Genomic DNA, 15,337 nt, shown 5'->3' on the forward strand with positions numbered 1-15,337 from the left:
GCTTTTCATTTAAAATTAATTTGAATTATTGAATATTTTGCAGGTGGCAATGTATTACTAATGCTATTCATGTTTGTAAATATAGAGCAAATGTGAGGGTTTTTCTTTTACTGTTCTTATTTTTTGCTTTTCTTTTAAAACAAAAAATTAGACATTTTTGCAATTCTCTTTAATATACGGTTTAGTAGAAGAGAGCTGGCATCTCATTCCTCTTTTTACATTAAGTATGTTGCAATGTGTTCTTTTAGTTGAAGTATTTGAACAAAATATGAACTTATATGATATGTAAAGGATGCTTTTCAATTTTTTCCCTCTGGACATGGAAACCAGGACAGAGATGATAAGATACCTGGAAACAAATGAAGACAAAGAAACATCTTACCAAAATCTCTGGGATATCATGAAAGCAGTATTAAGAGGAGAATTCATATCTCTATGAACACACATGAAGAAAATGGAAAGATCACAAGTTAACAGCCTAACAAATCACCTAAGCATGCTGGAAAAGCAAGACCACCAAAACCTTAACTTCAACAGAAGAATCCAGATCACTAAAATGAAAACCCAAATTCAGGAAATAGAAGACAAAAAGATAATACAAAAAAAACCAATGAAAGCTGATTCTTTGAAAGGATAAACAAGATTGATGGACGTCTAGCTACACTGACCAAGAAAAAGAGAGAAAAAGCCCAAATAAACACAATCAGAAATGCAAAAGATCATGTCACAACTGATCCCAAAGAAATACAAAAAATTATCAGAGACTACTATGTACATTTGCATGGAAACAAACTTGAAAACCTAAAGGAAATGGAGGACTTTCTGATATCACACAGCCTCTCCAGGTGGAAACAAGAAGAAATCGAGACCCTAAATAGACCAATAACATTCCAGGAAATTGACTATGTCATAAGAGATCTACCTACAAAAAAAAAAAAAAAAAAAAAAAAAAAAAAGGCCCTGGACCTGATGACTTTCCAGCAGAATTCTACAAAACATACAAGGAACTGACAACATTCCTATTGAAAGTATTACAGGCAATTGAGAAAGATGGAACTTTCCTCAAATAATTTTATGAAGCTAACACCACATTGATACCCAAACCAGGTAAAGATCCAACAAAGAAAGAGAACTACAGGCCAATATTCTTGATAAACATTGATGCTAAAATTCTCAACAAGATCCTAGCAAACTGGATCCAACAACACACTCAAAAATCATCCATCATGACTAAGTAAGCTTCATTCCCGTGATGCAAGTCTGGTTCAACATTTGCAAGACCATAAACTTAATTAGTACATCAGTAGATGTAAAAACAAAAACTATATTATATCATTAGATGCGTAAATAACTTTTTTGTTTGTTTTTTGGTTTTTTTTGGAGTTGGAGTCTCACTCTGTCATCCAGACTGGAGTGCAGTGTCACGCTCTTGGCCACCGCAGCCTCGACCTGCTGGGCTCCGGCGATCCTTCCGCCTCTGCCTTCCAAGTAGCTGGAACTACAGGTGCGCACTACCATGCCTGGCTAATTTTTTGGATTTATTGTAGAGATGAGGTCTTGCCAAGTTTCCCAGGTGGGTCTCGAACCCACGGGCTCAGGCAATCCACTCACCTCAGCCTCCCAAGTACAGGATTACAGGCTGAGCCACCGAACCTGGCTACGTAAAAAACTTTTGATAAAATCCAGCACTCTTCTTGATAAAAATCTAGGCATAGGTGGAACATATCTCAAAATAGTAAGCCCCAGCTACCAGAAACCCACAGCCAGCATACTGCTGAACAGACAGAAATTAGAACCATTTCCCCTAAAAACCAGAACAAGACAAGGATGCCCAATCTCACCCCACCTTTTCAACATAGTTTTGGAAGTCCTAGCTAGAGTAATCAGGCAAGAGAAGGAGATCAGGGGTATCCAAATAGGAAAAAAGGAAATCAAGTTATCTTTTTTTGCAGACGACATGATCCTACACCTCGAAAACCCAAGAGAATCTGTCAAAAATCTCCTTGCACTGATAAAGGACTCAGGGTATAACATCAATATGCAAAAGACAGTCGCATTTCTATACACCAACAATAAACAAACAGAAACCAATGAAAAGCACAAAACCATTCACAATAGCCACACACACACAAAAGAAATACCTTGGCATCTTCTATCTAGAGACGTGAAAGACCTTTACAATGAAAACTACAAAACACTGCTCAAAGAAACCAAAGATGACACAAACAAATAAAAAAAATTCCATGCTCATGGACTGGAAGAATTAATATTGTTAAGATGTCCATCCTACCCAAGGCAATCCACAGATTTAATGCAACACCCATTAAATTATCTGCAGCATTCTTCTTAGAACTGGAAATGACAATACAGGAATTCCTATGGAAACATAAATAACCTCGAATAACAAAAAAATCCTTAGCAAACACACACACACACACACACACACACACACACACCCAAAACAAACAACAACATCAACAACAAAGCGGGAGATATCACACTCCCAGACTTTAAACTTTATTATAAAGCTACATTAATCAAAACAGTACGGGTTGGTACAAGAACAGGCATATAGATCAATGGAACAGGATAGAGATTCCAAAAGCAAAACCTCAATTTCTTAACCAACTCCTCTTCAACAAAGCCTCCACCACCAGCCACTGGAGAGAGGTGAACCTATTTAGTAAATGGTGCTGCGAAAACTCATTGGCCACATGCAGAAGATTAAAACAAGACCCTACCTATCACCATACACAAAAATCAACTCTAAATGGATTAAAGACCTAAAGATAAAACTTCAAACTATAAGAACTTTAGAAAATATAGGAGAAACTCTTATGGAAATTGGAACTGGCAACCAATTCCTGATCAAAACTTCATGTGCCCATGCCTTATGAGATAAGACAGACAAGTGGGACCTCATCAAACTGACAAGCTTCTGCAAAGCCAAAGAAACCATCAAGAGAGCAGGGAGACAGCCCAGAGACTGGGAAAAAATATTTGCCAACTGTATGTCTGACAAAGGCTTAACATCTGGGATCTACAAAGAACTCAAATGTGCTGAAAAGAAAACAAAAACAAAAACAAAAACCAGCCCCATTGCAAAGTGGGCAAAAGATATGAATAGACAGTTCTCAAAAGAAGATATACAAGCAGCCAACAGATACACGAAAAAATGCTCAACCTTACTAGTCATCAAAGAAATGCAAATTAAAACCACATTGAGGTACCACCTAACTTGAGTCAATATGGCCATCATCAATAACTTAAAAAATAACAGATGCTGGAGACTATGTGGGGAAAAGGGAAGTGTAAGCTAATACCTCTGTGGAAAATGGTTTGGCAATTCCTAAAAGATCTAAAAATCAACTTTTCATATGATCCCACAATTCCCCTACTGGGAATATACCCAGAGGCACTCCAATCACTCTGAAAAAGATACCTGCGCACGTATGTTTACTGCAACATTGTTCACAATAGCAAAAACATGGAACCAAACTGTGCTGCCCATGGAAAGAAGACTGGATAAAAAAAAATGTGGCACACTTACAGGATAGAATATTTACAGCCATAAAGAAGGACCTGAGTGGACTTAGAATCTACAATACTGAGTGACCTATCACAGAAACAAAGAACTGAGTATCACATGTTCTCACTTATAAGTGGACCTTGAACAGTTATCATAATATTACAAGAAAAGGATTGACAGTAGTGGGAAACTGCTAGGGGAGCATGGGGGCTGGGTTGACAGTAGTGGGAATCAGCTTAGGGGCACACCTCATCAACAAGGGTACATGTATAATGAACATTTGCATACCCAACCCTGAACTGGACCCCACATCTTTTTTTTTTTGAGTTGGAGTCTCACTCTGTCACCCAGACTGGAGTGCAGTGGCCGCTCCCAGCCACCGCAGCCTCGACCTGCTGGGCTCCGGTGATCCTTCCTCCTCAGCCTTCCGAGTAGCCAGAATTACAGGCATGCGCTACCACGCCCGGCTGATTTTTTTATTTATTGTAGAGATGAGGTCTCGCTGCCCAGGTGGATCTCAAACCCGCGGGCTCAGGCAATCCACTCACCTCAGCCTCCCAAAGGCGCGGGATTACAGGCTGAGCCACCAAGCCCGGCTTGGACCCCACATCTTTAAAATAAATAATAAAAAAATTCGAGGGCAGTATTTCCTGTGACTGGGCCCACTGAAACTCAGTCTGATCTTGGACTGCCCCTCCTGGAGTCGCTGACAAGCCTGGCTGATCACAGTCATCTCCAAGGAAGACACTTGAGTATGGGTACCCAGACATGCAGGCCCCAGCTCAGTGCCCATTTTGCTGAGCCTTTAGAAGGACCACATCTTTTAACAGCATCTATAGCCAATATTATCCGGTATTTGTAATCTCTCAAGTCATCATGTTCTCATTATTATTATTTTCACTTTATAGATGAGGAAAGTGAATTTCAGAGGTTAGGTCACCTACCTGAGGGCACAGAAAATGAGTCGTAGACATGAGGTTCAGAAATTATGAGAACTTTCTAGAAATTATAAATGACTATCAACCCAAAAAGGATAAGTTCTGAAAAGCACTCACACAAACACACACTCACAGCACCAGATGCACACTAGCCTGATTGCTGCAAACCAAAGATGAAGAAAAAAATATCATGACTGTTGCCAGAAAAAAAGACACAAAATGATGCAATCTATGGAAGTTCCTAACAATGAGTTTGCAAATGGAAAGGCCCTCCATAAATATTTGCTCACTTCTTTTTTATGGTTTTATTCTCCATTTAACTCTTCCTCCCCTCATTTAACTCTTAAAATTATAAGTAAATGTATTGGGAATGACTTTGTCCATAGCTCTGAGAGAAAAGTTGTAAGAATGACTCCTAAGTCATCCTAACCAAAGCGTTAGCTCTGACAAAGTGCAAAATCTTTAAAGAATAATGTAACAAAAAAGCCTAGGAAAGGAATGCCACCAGAGATATAGCTAGGTAAATTCCTGGAGAAGATACTGTCCCCACCAGCTTGGAGAGGAATCAAATTTGTGGAGAGAACTTGGAGCAAAATACCTTTTCCGGGATGCCTGTGTCATCTCCCCATGGCATGAATGCATGATAAGTCATCCATCCTGGAGGTCTTGCTGAGCCAGGAAGGAAACATCTGATGGTTTACACGGGGTGGACATTTTCTATGATGGGATGGGTGTGTCTTCAGTTGTAAACCTGAAGACTGTGAGTAGCACAGAGCAGAACATGCTGGTGCTGTGGCTGAAGGCAGACACAATGACTGTGCAGAGGACCTTACACTAGTAGGGGGAAAAAGACTCTGTCCATGCCCAGGGAACCAGATGAATCAAGGTCAGGGCTGGATTAGTTTTATTCACCCTGATGTGCTGGGTTTTATATATGTTTCACCCCAATCCGAAGGAAAGGTCCCCAGAGAGTTTTTCTCTTAGTCTCAAGCTCAAACACAGGTGGCTTGATAGGCAGCAAGAGACATAGGTAGGAATTCGAGGTGGCCCTCCCTTCCCCCAAGACACAGGGTCCCAGAGCTCCAAATAGCCAAACACTCCAGAAAGTACCATGACACCTTGACCAGCAGAACCAAAGCATGCAACACACTTGGTGCCAAGCGTGGCCCTTTTCAGCATTCAGTGCTGTCAGCATAGATGGAGGGGAAGGTCTCTGGAGCTCTGAAGCAGTGTAAGGGAAGGCTTCTACTTCCTCCATTGCAATGCTCGCCACTTTCTGTTACAAGAATGACTTGTTCAGTGCTCTTTCCCTCCTAAACCTTCCCCCAAAAGGGCAGGACCACACTGGACTTGCTCAACATTGTACTGTCACACCACCTGACTCAGTAAATACTTGCTGAGAAAACAAGCACATGGCTTTCTTATTGCAATCCGGTGGGGAATCTCTGAGTTGCAAAATCCTGCTGAAATATGGGTGACTATTCCCTGGTTTATCTGAAATTTATTTTTCACGTGTGGTTGACATCATCTGTGCCCACCTGCCCTTGTGTGTGCATCATAGACAATATCTCTCATGTAGATAAGTGTTGTTTGGTGCTGTTAGGACCACGGGGGAAGATCTTTTAAAAAAATGTTTATTATCGAGATACGGGGTACAAGTCAGGATTAGCTACACAAGTAAGCTTCATGCAGGTGAAGTTTTAGCCTCCAACTGGTCCTCCAACCCTCCTGCCCATCTAAAGTGGACTAGATAAAGAAAGATCTTTTGAAATCAGATCTCTGTCTGGTGTTTTAGGCTCGAGTCACTTCTTACCCCTTGCTGTCCAAGCTTTTATATATTGGCTTTTTCCATTCTTCAGTTAGGCACTTTCCCACCTCTGGTCCTTTGCACATGCTCTGCTGTCTTCTTGGTGCACCTTTTCTTCTGCCCTGGAGCAAAATGTCTCAGCCGAAATGCTACCTCATCTGTTCAGCTCTCTCACATCAGCCTGCCCTGCTTCTGAGTATTAGTGTGTCCACTCTCCTAGCCATTCCTATCCCCTCTTTACACTCTTGTCTGAAATTCATTTATTCACATCAACCTTCTCCCCTCTGCTGTGACGTCCATAAGAACAGATGTTGTGCCTCTCCTAGTCACTGCAGTCTCCCCAGCTCCTGGCTCAGTGTTGTGCTCAGATTCACCAGGCACATCTGTTAAATGCATGATAGCTCCAAGCTGGAGATGAGAGTTAGCTCAAGTAGTGCTTAGGTACAGAGACGGGTCAGTCTTTTTAAAAAGTCATACTAAGTAGCTTCTGCATCTGTTCTGACTTCTCATCAAAGAGTAGATCAAGTATGAGATTTCATTCTCAGGCAGTCACTTATTTCAGAGAGAGGGTAATTGTTGAGCAAGATGTTGGCCGAGTCATGGAAGAGTCTTTCAACCCGACTCAACCTTCCATTCTCTAATGGAAATGCTGTCCTATAGATATTTATGGCATGTCTACTATGTGCTAGAGATGAAAAGTCACTGGGATCTGGATTTCACCTCTAAGAGCTCCTAGATAAGAAAAGAGACAGACAATTGGATAAGTCATTCAAATACCATGAAATGAATTCAATGAAAACAGGACAGGCTCCTGGAACAGTAATAGTTTTTCTTCCTTCTCTGAAACTTCTCTACGTAAAAAAGATCCAAAAAGTGAATCAATCTACAGATAACTTACCACAAATGCTAGAGAGTCGGTGCCAGGTTTCATGTATTTGGGATCAGGTTGAAGAAATAAGGGAAACTGACACACATTCCCTACCTTAAGGGTAGGGTGCAATGAAGGGAAGTGGGCAGAGGGAGGGCTGGGGACTGACCCACTGGGTTCCTGCAGCTCTGAGCACAGGTTCTGGTGCAAAGCAGGTGTTGATGCATGCTGGGAAATGAAATGACTTGAACTCATATTTATAGGTCATCCCTGGGTCACCCCCACCGGAGAGACCCAGAAGTGCACGAGTTGAATCTGAGGAGAAAAGCTGAGTGGAGCTGCCAGGCTGTAGTTCAAGGGACTTTGCTTATACACCACACGCCGCTGGGCATGTGGTATGTGCTCAGCAGATATTTGTGGGATAAATGAAAGAACAGCATCCACAGCCAGAACAATTTGAAATCGGGGAAGAGGAAGGGAAGTTCACCCCAACCTATGTGAGCTGGGATCTTCCCACGCCATATGTCTCTGATAGAAATAATTCAGCCCCTTTTACTAAAGAGGAAAGGAGGTACAGAGAGTTCAAGCCACCGGAGCAAGGTCACACTGCCTCACCAGGTGGGGTTGAAAGATGCAGCTGAACTGTGATTTGGTCCCTCCACTCCATCCCTAGCTCACAACTCTCCCTGTGTCCTGTGAACCTAGCCCACCCCTGACCTCATCTTTCTGGGCACCTGCAGCAGCAATGCAAAATCTTTCTCCTGGTCCTGGCTCCATTTCTGTTCCTCTGACTTCCCTTGCTGGTTTGGGCTGTGCCAAGAAAACGTCTCATGAGAAAACATCTGTGGGTCCAGTCCAGTTCCTCCAAATTCCAGGTCTTCTGTTGCCTCAGGAGGCTGGAGCTTAGAGGAATGTGTTGGCTGAACTCTCAGCTGAGGTGGTCTATGCTCCTGCCACCCCAGAGGCCAGTCCCCTCCTGGCCTCTCCTTCAGCCCACCCTCCCCCTGGATCCCGGAACGATGGTTCCAAGGTGCCTCCAAACTCCTTCATGGTCTAGCCCCAGTGTGACTTTCCAGCCTTCCTGATCGCATGCCAGACACAACTCTGTGCCTTTGCTTGTGCTGGTTCTTCTGCCTGAGATGCCCTTCCTGGCATTGTGTGCTCAGGGACTCTAGCTCATCCTTCAAGCTCAGTGCAAACACTGCCTCCCTCCCATATGTTCACTTGTCTTACAGGGTCTCATGTATCATGCACACCCTTCATTGTTTTCTCCAATGTATATTTACTGAATATTTACTATGTGCACTACTCTGTTCCCACCCCTTTTCTAGATACTGGGAACACTGGCTGAACCCAACAAGATGATGTTCTGCTCTCAGAATGTTACTGCTTAGCAGAAGACACAGACCCATAACCAGGCAATGGCAACGCTGTGTGGTGGGGGCAGCTTGGAGCCAGAGAGACACTTGAAACAACCCAGGGTGAGGGAGTCATGGAAGGCTTCCTAGAGGGGGTGGCATGTGACCTCAGACCTATTGATTGAGGCAGATGGGAGTGAGGGATGTGCAGAGGCCTTCAGTCTAATTTTAGCCTAGTTATTCAAAGGGGAGGTAAGGTTTTAGAAGGGGAGGGAGTTGAGAGGGGAGTTTGGAGAAACTAAGAAGGATCAGGCTGCACAGAGTCTTGTAAGTTTTGGTGGGGCATCTGGGAACTAGGGAGCCAGGACTGGTTCTGAGTAGGAGGAGAATGTAAGGTGGTTTGTTCAGCAGAATCCTTCTGGTATTGCATAGGAAAGGTACACAGGGGTGAGACCTGAGGCAGGGTGGGTTGTACAGGGTCTTTCCAGAAATTTATGTCCATCTGGGACCTCAGAATGTGCAGTCATTTAGACATAAGATTTTTGTAGATTAGTTAAGATCTTGAGATGAAACCATCTTGGGTTGAGGGCCCACCCTACACCCAATGACTGTCCTCATTAGAAAGAGAGAAGTCACACAGAGACACAGAGAGAAGGCCATATGAAGACAGGCAGATATTGGAGTGACAACGCCTGCAAAGCAAGGAACTCCCAAAGACTGCCACCAGCTACCAGAAACCAGGAGGGACATGGGGACGATTCTCCCTCCAAGTCTCCAGAGGAAAGAGATGCTGACAACACCTTGATTTTGGTTTCTGGCCCTCAAAACCCTAGGAACCATTTTCTAAGAGACAGAGTCCCTTTATGCTGCCCAGACTGGCCTAGAACTCTGGAACTCAAGGGATCCTCCTGTCCCTTCCTCTGGAGTAGCTAGGAGTACACATGCATACCACTACATTTCCTTTTCCTTGCCACCTAGTTTGGGATATGTGTTATGGCAGCTGCAGAAGACTAATACAGAGACTGATGCTGTCTTCCAGGTTAAAAGTCTGCACCAGGCTGGGAGTTTTGTGAATGGGGAGATGAAAAACAAGCAGGTTGGGGGTGATGGCTGGATTCTGAGTTGCATTTTGGCCCAAGAACCAGGCAGGCCCAGAACTTGCGGAACTCCCACCCCAAGCCTCAGGGCTGGGTCAGGCACTGTTTCTTCCTTCTTTTTTTTTTTTTTTTTTGAGTTGGAGTCTCACTCTGTCGCCCAGACTGGAGTGCAGTGGCCGCTCCTGGCCACCACAGGCTTGACCTGCTGGGCTCCAGCGATCCTTCCGCCTCAGCCTTCCAAGTAGCTGGAACTACAGGTGCGTGCTACCACGCCCGGCTAATTTTTTGAATTATTGGAGAGATGAGGTCTCGCCAAGTTGCCCAGGCGGGTCTCGAACACTCGGGCTCAGGCAATCCACTCACCTCGGCTTCCCAAAGCACGGGATTACAGGCTGAGCCACAGAGCCCTGCTATGCTTCTTCCTTCTCTCTCCATCTTTCAGCCCTGGACAGCCCAGGGCCTGGGTGGAGGCCACAGTCCAGGCCACTCTCATGGCCAGGCAACAGCCCCTCTTACAGGATGCTCTGGGTAGTGGGACCCTGGCCTTCCCACCCAAGTGGGCCTTCAGCTATTCCTGGGTCCTGTGGTGCCCTAGCAGGAATGGCCTGGGGGGATGGTTGGGGGATGGGGATGCAGCTTGGGCTTTTGGGATGGGGCATCCATACACTGGTGCCCCCAGTGAGGGAAGAGGCCCAGGATAGGAAAGCAGGGGAGGGGTGCAGGCCTTCTTTTGTATTCCTTCCCTAGCCCAGGCCCTGTTCCAATCCCCTTCCGACTTCCCAGGAGCCCTCTGTTACTACCACCCTGCAGAGTAACAATCCTTTTCGGGGCTTCAGTAGACTCTGGCCCTGACCTGGACACTAAGGGCATTAGAGAAAGGTTTAGGGGCTGCATGTGCTTATCTGGCTGATCCCAGGGAAGCCTGGCGTGCTCCAAGGCTCCATAAGGCCCTGTCAGCCTTCTGGGTCCCCGGGGCAGTCCCGCCCACATCCATCCCCAGGCTCTCCAGAGATTCCTCTGGAGAAGATAATAAAGTAAGGGTGCAGCCTCCTACCCCACACAGACCCCTCTGAGCTCACCGTGTGGGTGAGGGGTCCGGGACTCCTCTGCTACTCCTGCAGGGCAGTCCCCACGTCCGCCAAGAGAGAAGAGTGTGGTCCCTGGCTGCCTTCCTGGAGGAGGTGACCCAAGTATGGGATGGGAGAGGCTGAGAGTAATCTGAATGTTGGGGTTGAATGATGTCCAAGGTGAGAAGGGCCTTGGGGACGGCTCCTAACCACAGGATCCTGTCCCCAAGATCACTGTGCGCTTGTGGCCACAAGTCATAGGTGACAGGTGCATGTAAGGGATGCTGGCAGGTACCCATTGCCTGTGTGTTCTGCTAGGATCCTGCAGGTGCGCTGTCTGCGTGCTCCTCCAGGTATACCTGGGACTGGGACTTATGGGTGTATCCACTCCCATGGCGGAGTCTCTTCCTGTGTGAGGGTGCAGGTATGCAGCCTGCATGACTGGTCGTGTGTGTTGAGTGCTAGTGACAGTCTGCAGTGCCTGAACCTGTGGGGAGAGGTGGCAGGTGGATACAGGTATGTGGTCAGGTGTGTGTGGACACAGCGGGCACCGTGTCTCAGTTCGTGAGCCGGGGTGCCCATCCCTGACAGAACCTCCCTGGGAAGCTCCCCCAGATGGCCCCGGATTGCGCTAAACTGCCCTGAGCAGGAGAAGAAGGCTCAGTGGGGGCAGCTGTGGATTCTCCCTCTCTTTGCTCCAGACTGACCCTGGGCACCCTCTCTCTTCCTGAAGACTGGCTGGGCTATGAACATGGCAGAGAGATATGGAGAGGCAGAGAAGGGTAGAGGGAGGCCCACTGTGCCTTTTAAAATTTAGGTAAAGTTTGCATAATGCTGAATTATTCTAAAATGTGTTACTCAGTGGCATTTAGCATATTCACAGTATTGTGCAACCACCTCTGTCTAGCTTCAAAACATTTCCAACCTCCCAAATAAAACCCCATCCCCATAAGCAGTCACTCCCCACTCCTCTCTCCAGCCCCTGGCAAGCCCTGACCTGCTTCCTGTCTCTGTGGATTTGCCTGCTCTGGACATCTCACATCGGGGGACTCAGAATGTGTCTTTTGTTGGCTTCTCTCACTCGGCACAGTGTTTTTGAGGTTCATCAGGTAGCATGTGTTATTATTCCATTTTTCATTAAAATTCATTAAAATTCAGGTTAAATTGCCTTACCAGAAACAATAGCCATTAAACAGCCAGGCCCATGGTGCAGGCCTGTAGTTCCAGGTACTCAGAAGGCTGAAGAGAGAGGGGCTGAGTGGGGAGGATCCTCTGAGCTCAGGAGTTCGAGACCAGCCTGGACAACGCAGTCTCAAAAAACAGACAAACAAAACAAAACAAAACCATTTAACATTTAGAGTGCACAAATCAGTGACACTTAGTACAGTCACAATATTGTGCAGCCACCACCCCTATTTCGTTCCAGATATTTTCACTATCCTAAAAGGACACTTTAAATTCACCAGCAGTCACTCCATTCCACACTACCCTCCTTCTCTGACAATCTGTTTTCTGTCTTTATGGATTTGCCTATTAGGGACATTTCTACAAATGGAATCATAGACTATGTGGCTTTCATGTATGTCCTCTTTCACTGAGCATAATGTCTTCAACATTCATCTACATTGTTGCGTGTGTCAGTGTTTTATTCTTTTGTATGGCTGCATAATATCCCCTTGTGTGGATGGGCCATATTCTGTTCATTCATCCATTCATGCACTTGCCTTTCAATATAATTCTGTATTTCGCATCAAGCCTGTTTGCAGTCTAGCAGGAAAGAGGGAGAAGGGCCCTGGCAGAGAGAAGGTCTCCTGGTGGAGCAGGTGCAGGGAGGGAAGTTGTCCTTCACTGAGAACTGGGGCAGATCTGACTCTCTGGCCACTCAGGAGTCAGAAAGCCGGGGTTTCTGCCCCAAGCAGGAAGTTGAGGATCTGAGGACCGGGGCAGGGGCCAAGGAGGGGAGGAGATTCAGAGAGAGCATTGATGAGTGACCAGAGACAAAGGGCCCATCTGGGGCCAGAGAACATGACTCTCCGATGATGCCAATCAGTGCTTCATCCTGGGGAAGGACTCATATCTATTAGACCAAACAACATCTACAGTAGGTAAGTGCTAATGTGCATCGCCTCACAAAGCATCGCAATAGCCCTGTGATATAAGCTTATTACTCCATTTTCCAGGCAAGCTTTCCTAGAAGGGAAGCAAACTGCCCTGAGTCTTGCAGCTGGTGAGCAGTGGTGCTGAGAATTAAACAGAATTTATGTCCTTTCTACACCACAGGGAAGGGATGACTTCCAACTGAAGGTGGCAACTAGGGAGTAGCTTGCCCTTAACATCCAGGCAGGATTTGGACCTATAAAGATGGGAAGAAAAGGCTGGGCTCTGTGGCTCAGCCTGTAATCCCAGCACTTTGGGAGGCTGAGGCGAGTGGATTGCCTGAGCCTGCGAATTCGCGACCCACCTGGGCAACTTGGCAAGACCTCATCTCTACAACAAATAAAAAAATAGCCGGGCATGGTAGTGCATGCCTGTAGTTCCAGCTCCTTAGAAGGCTGAGTGGAAGGATCGCCGGAGACCAGCAGTTTGAGGCTGCGATGGCCATGAACGTGCCACTGCACTCTAGTCTGGGCAACAGAGTGAGACTCCAACTCAAAAAAAAAGATGGAAAGAAGCATAGAATGACCAGCATGAGCAAAAGCAGAAAAGCATAATGTGGGTGGTAGTACATGGGGCTCATCATAGTAATTATTATTATCAACATTAAAAAAAATTTAATTCTTACTGTGTGCCAGGACCTGAGCAAAACACTTAAGATGCATGATCTCATTTAAGCCTCAAGACATTATTATTCATACCTACTTGCAGATGGACGAAGCATGGCTTGGACAGGTGAAGGAGCCTCTCATGTGTTCTCCCAGCTCAGACTCCCTAGGGACCCTGTGCTCCTAACCCCCAGGCCTTCTTCCCTTTCCACCCCAGGCATGGTTACCACGTTGGGGCTAAACCACAGCTCCATGTCTGGGTTCATCCTCATCGGCTTCTCCACCTTCCTGCCGAAGCTCCTGACCGCCTTCTTCCTGCTGATGTATCTGTTCACGCTGTTGGGCAACCTGCTCATCTTGGCCATTGTCCGGAGTGAGCGCAGCCTCCACATACCCACGTACCTCTTCCTGTGCACCCTCTCCATTTCCTAGAGCCTCTACACCGTGACCATCATCCCACGCATGATAGCTGACTGCTCTCTACCCAGCACCCCACCGCCCTCCTGGCCTGTGCCAGCCAGATGTTCTTCTCCTTCATGTTTGACTTCACCCACTCCTTCCTGCTCATTGCTATGTGGCCATCTGCCACCCCCTGCGCTACAATGTGCTCATGAGCCCCTGGGGCTGTGCCTGCCTGGTGGGCTGGTCCTGCACTGGTGGCTCTCAGTGGTGGGGCTGGTGGTGACACGGCCATTTTCCAACTCACCTTCTGTGAACCCTATGAGGTCCAGCATTTCTTATGTCATGTGCCACCTCTGTTAAAGTTGGCCTGTGGAAGTAATGTTCCAGCTGTGGCCTTGGGCGTGGGCTTGGTGTGTATCATGGCCCTGCTGGGCTGCTTCCTCCTCATCCTCCTGTCCTATGCACTCATTGTGGCCACCATCTTGAAGATCCCATTGGCAGAAGGTTGGCCCGCAGGTCCTACTCAACCTGTGCATCTCACCTTATTGTGGTCTTTATGCACTATGGTTTTGCCTCTGTCATCTACCTGAAGCCCAAGGGTCCCCACTCTCAGGAAAGTGACACCCTGATGGCCACCACCTACACTGTCCTCACACTCTTCCTCAGCCCCATCATCTTTAGCTTCAGGAACAAGGAGCTGAATGTTGCCAGGAAGAAGACCTTCTTTAGCAAACTCTATTCCTTAGGCACCTGAGTAGCCAGTACAGAGGTTTTGGCAGAATATGGTAGGGGGATGCCCATATCCTCGTTTGTACAGTGGGGTTAAAGATGCTACCTTGTAAGACTGGTGTACAAACCTGTGAATATGACAATACCCATCACAGAGTAAGTTTTCACTAAATGCTAAAATTCCTTTTCTTCTTTAGCCCATGATCTCTGTGTCCTTATCTGAGTTTTTTTTACTGAGTTATAATAGCTTTATTAAGATATAATTTATATGCCATTAATTTACCCATTACACATTTAAGTGATTTTAGTCTATTCAGAGTTATGCAACCATCACCACAATCAAAGTTAGAGTATTTTCATCACCCAGAAAAGAAATTCATACCCTTTGCAGACACAGTTTCCTCCCAAATCCTTCCCTCTTGCCCTAGACATTAACTGATCTATTTTCTACCCATATATATTTGTTTCTTCTGAACATTTTATATCCATGGAGTACAAATGGAATTATGGCAATCTCGACTGGATTCTTTGACCGAGTATAATGTTTTCAAGGTTCTTTCATGTTGTACCATGTATCAGTACTTTATTCCTTTAAATTGCCAAATAGCATTCCAACGTATGAATATTCTACCTCTTATTTATGTATTCATCATTGATGGATATTTCAATGCTTCTAATATTTTCTACTTTGAATAAAATTGTTATGAATTACCAGCATGTTTTTGTTGAATAATCTGTTTTTGTTTATTTGGGATATATACCTAGGAGCAGAGTGCTGAG

The 15,337-nt window shown here is 45.7% G+C and overlaps 1 pseudogene; it reads left to right on the forward strand.

Annotated features, from left to right (window-relative positions):
* Window positions 1-8,161: 8,161 nt before the first annotated feature.
* LOC103250637 lies at window positions 8,162-14,582 on the forward strand (annotated as a pseudogene).
* Window positions 14,583-15,337: the final 755 nt, after the last annotated feature.

This window comes from Carlito syrichta, unplaced genomic scaffold (genome assembly GCF_000164805.1).
Source record: "Carlito syrichta isolate Samal-C Ts95f unplaced genomic scaffold, Tarsius_syrichta-2.0.1 Scaffold130776, whole genome shotgun sequence".
NCBI lineage: Eukaryota > Metazoa > Chordata > Mammalia > Primates > Tarsiidae > Carlito > Carlito syrichta.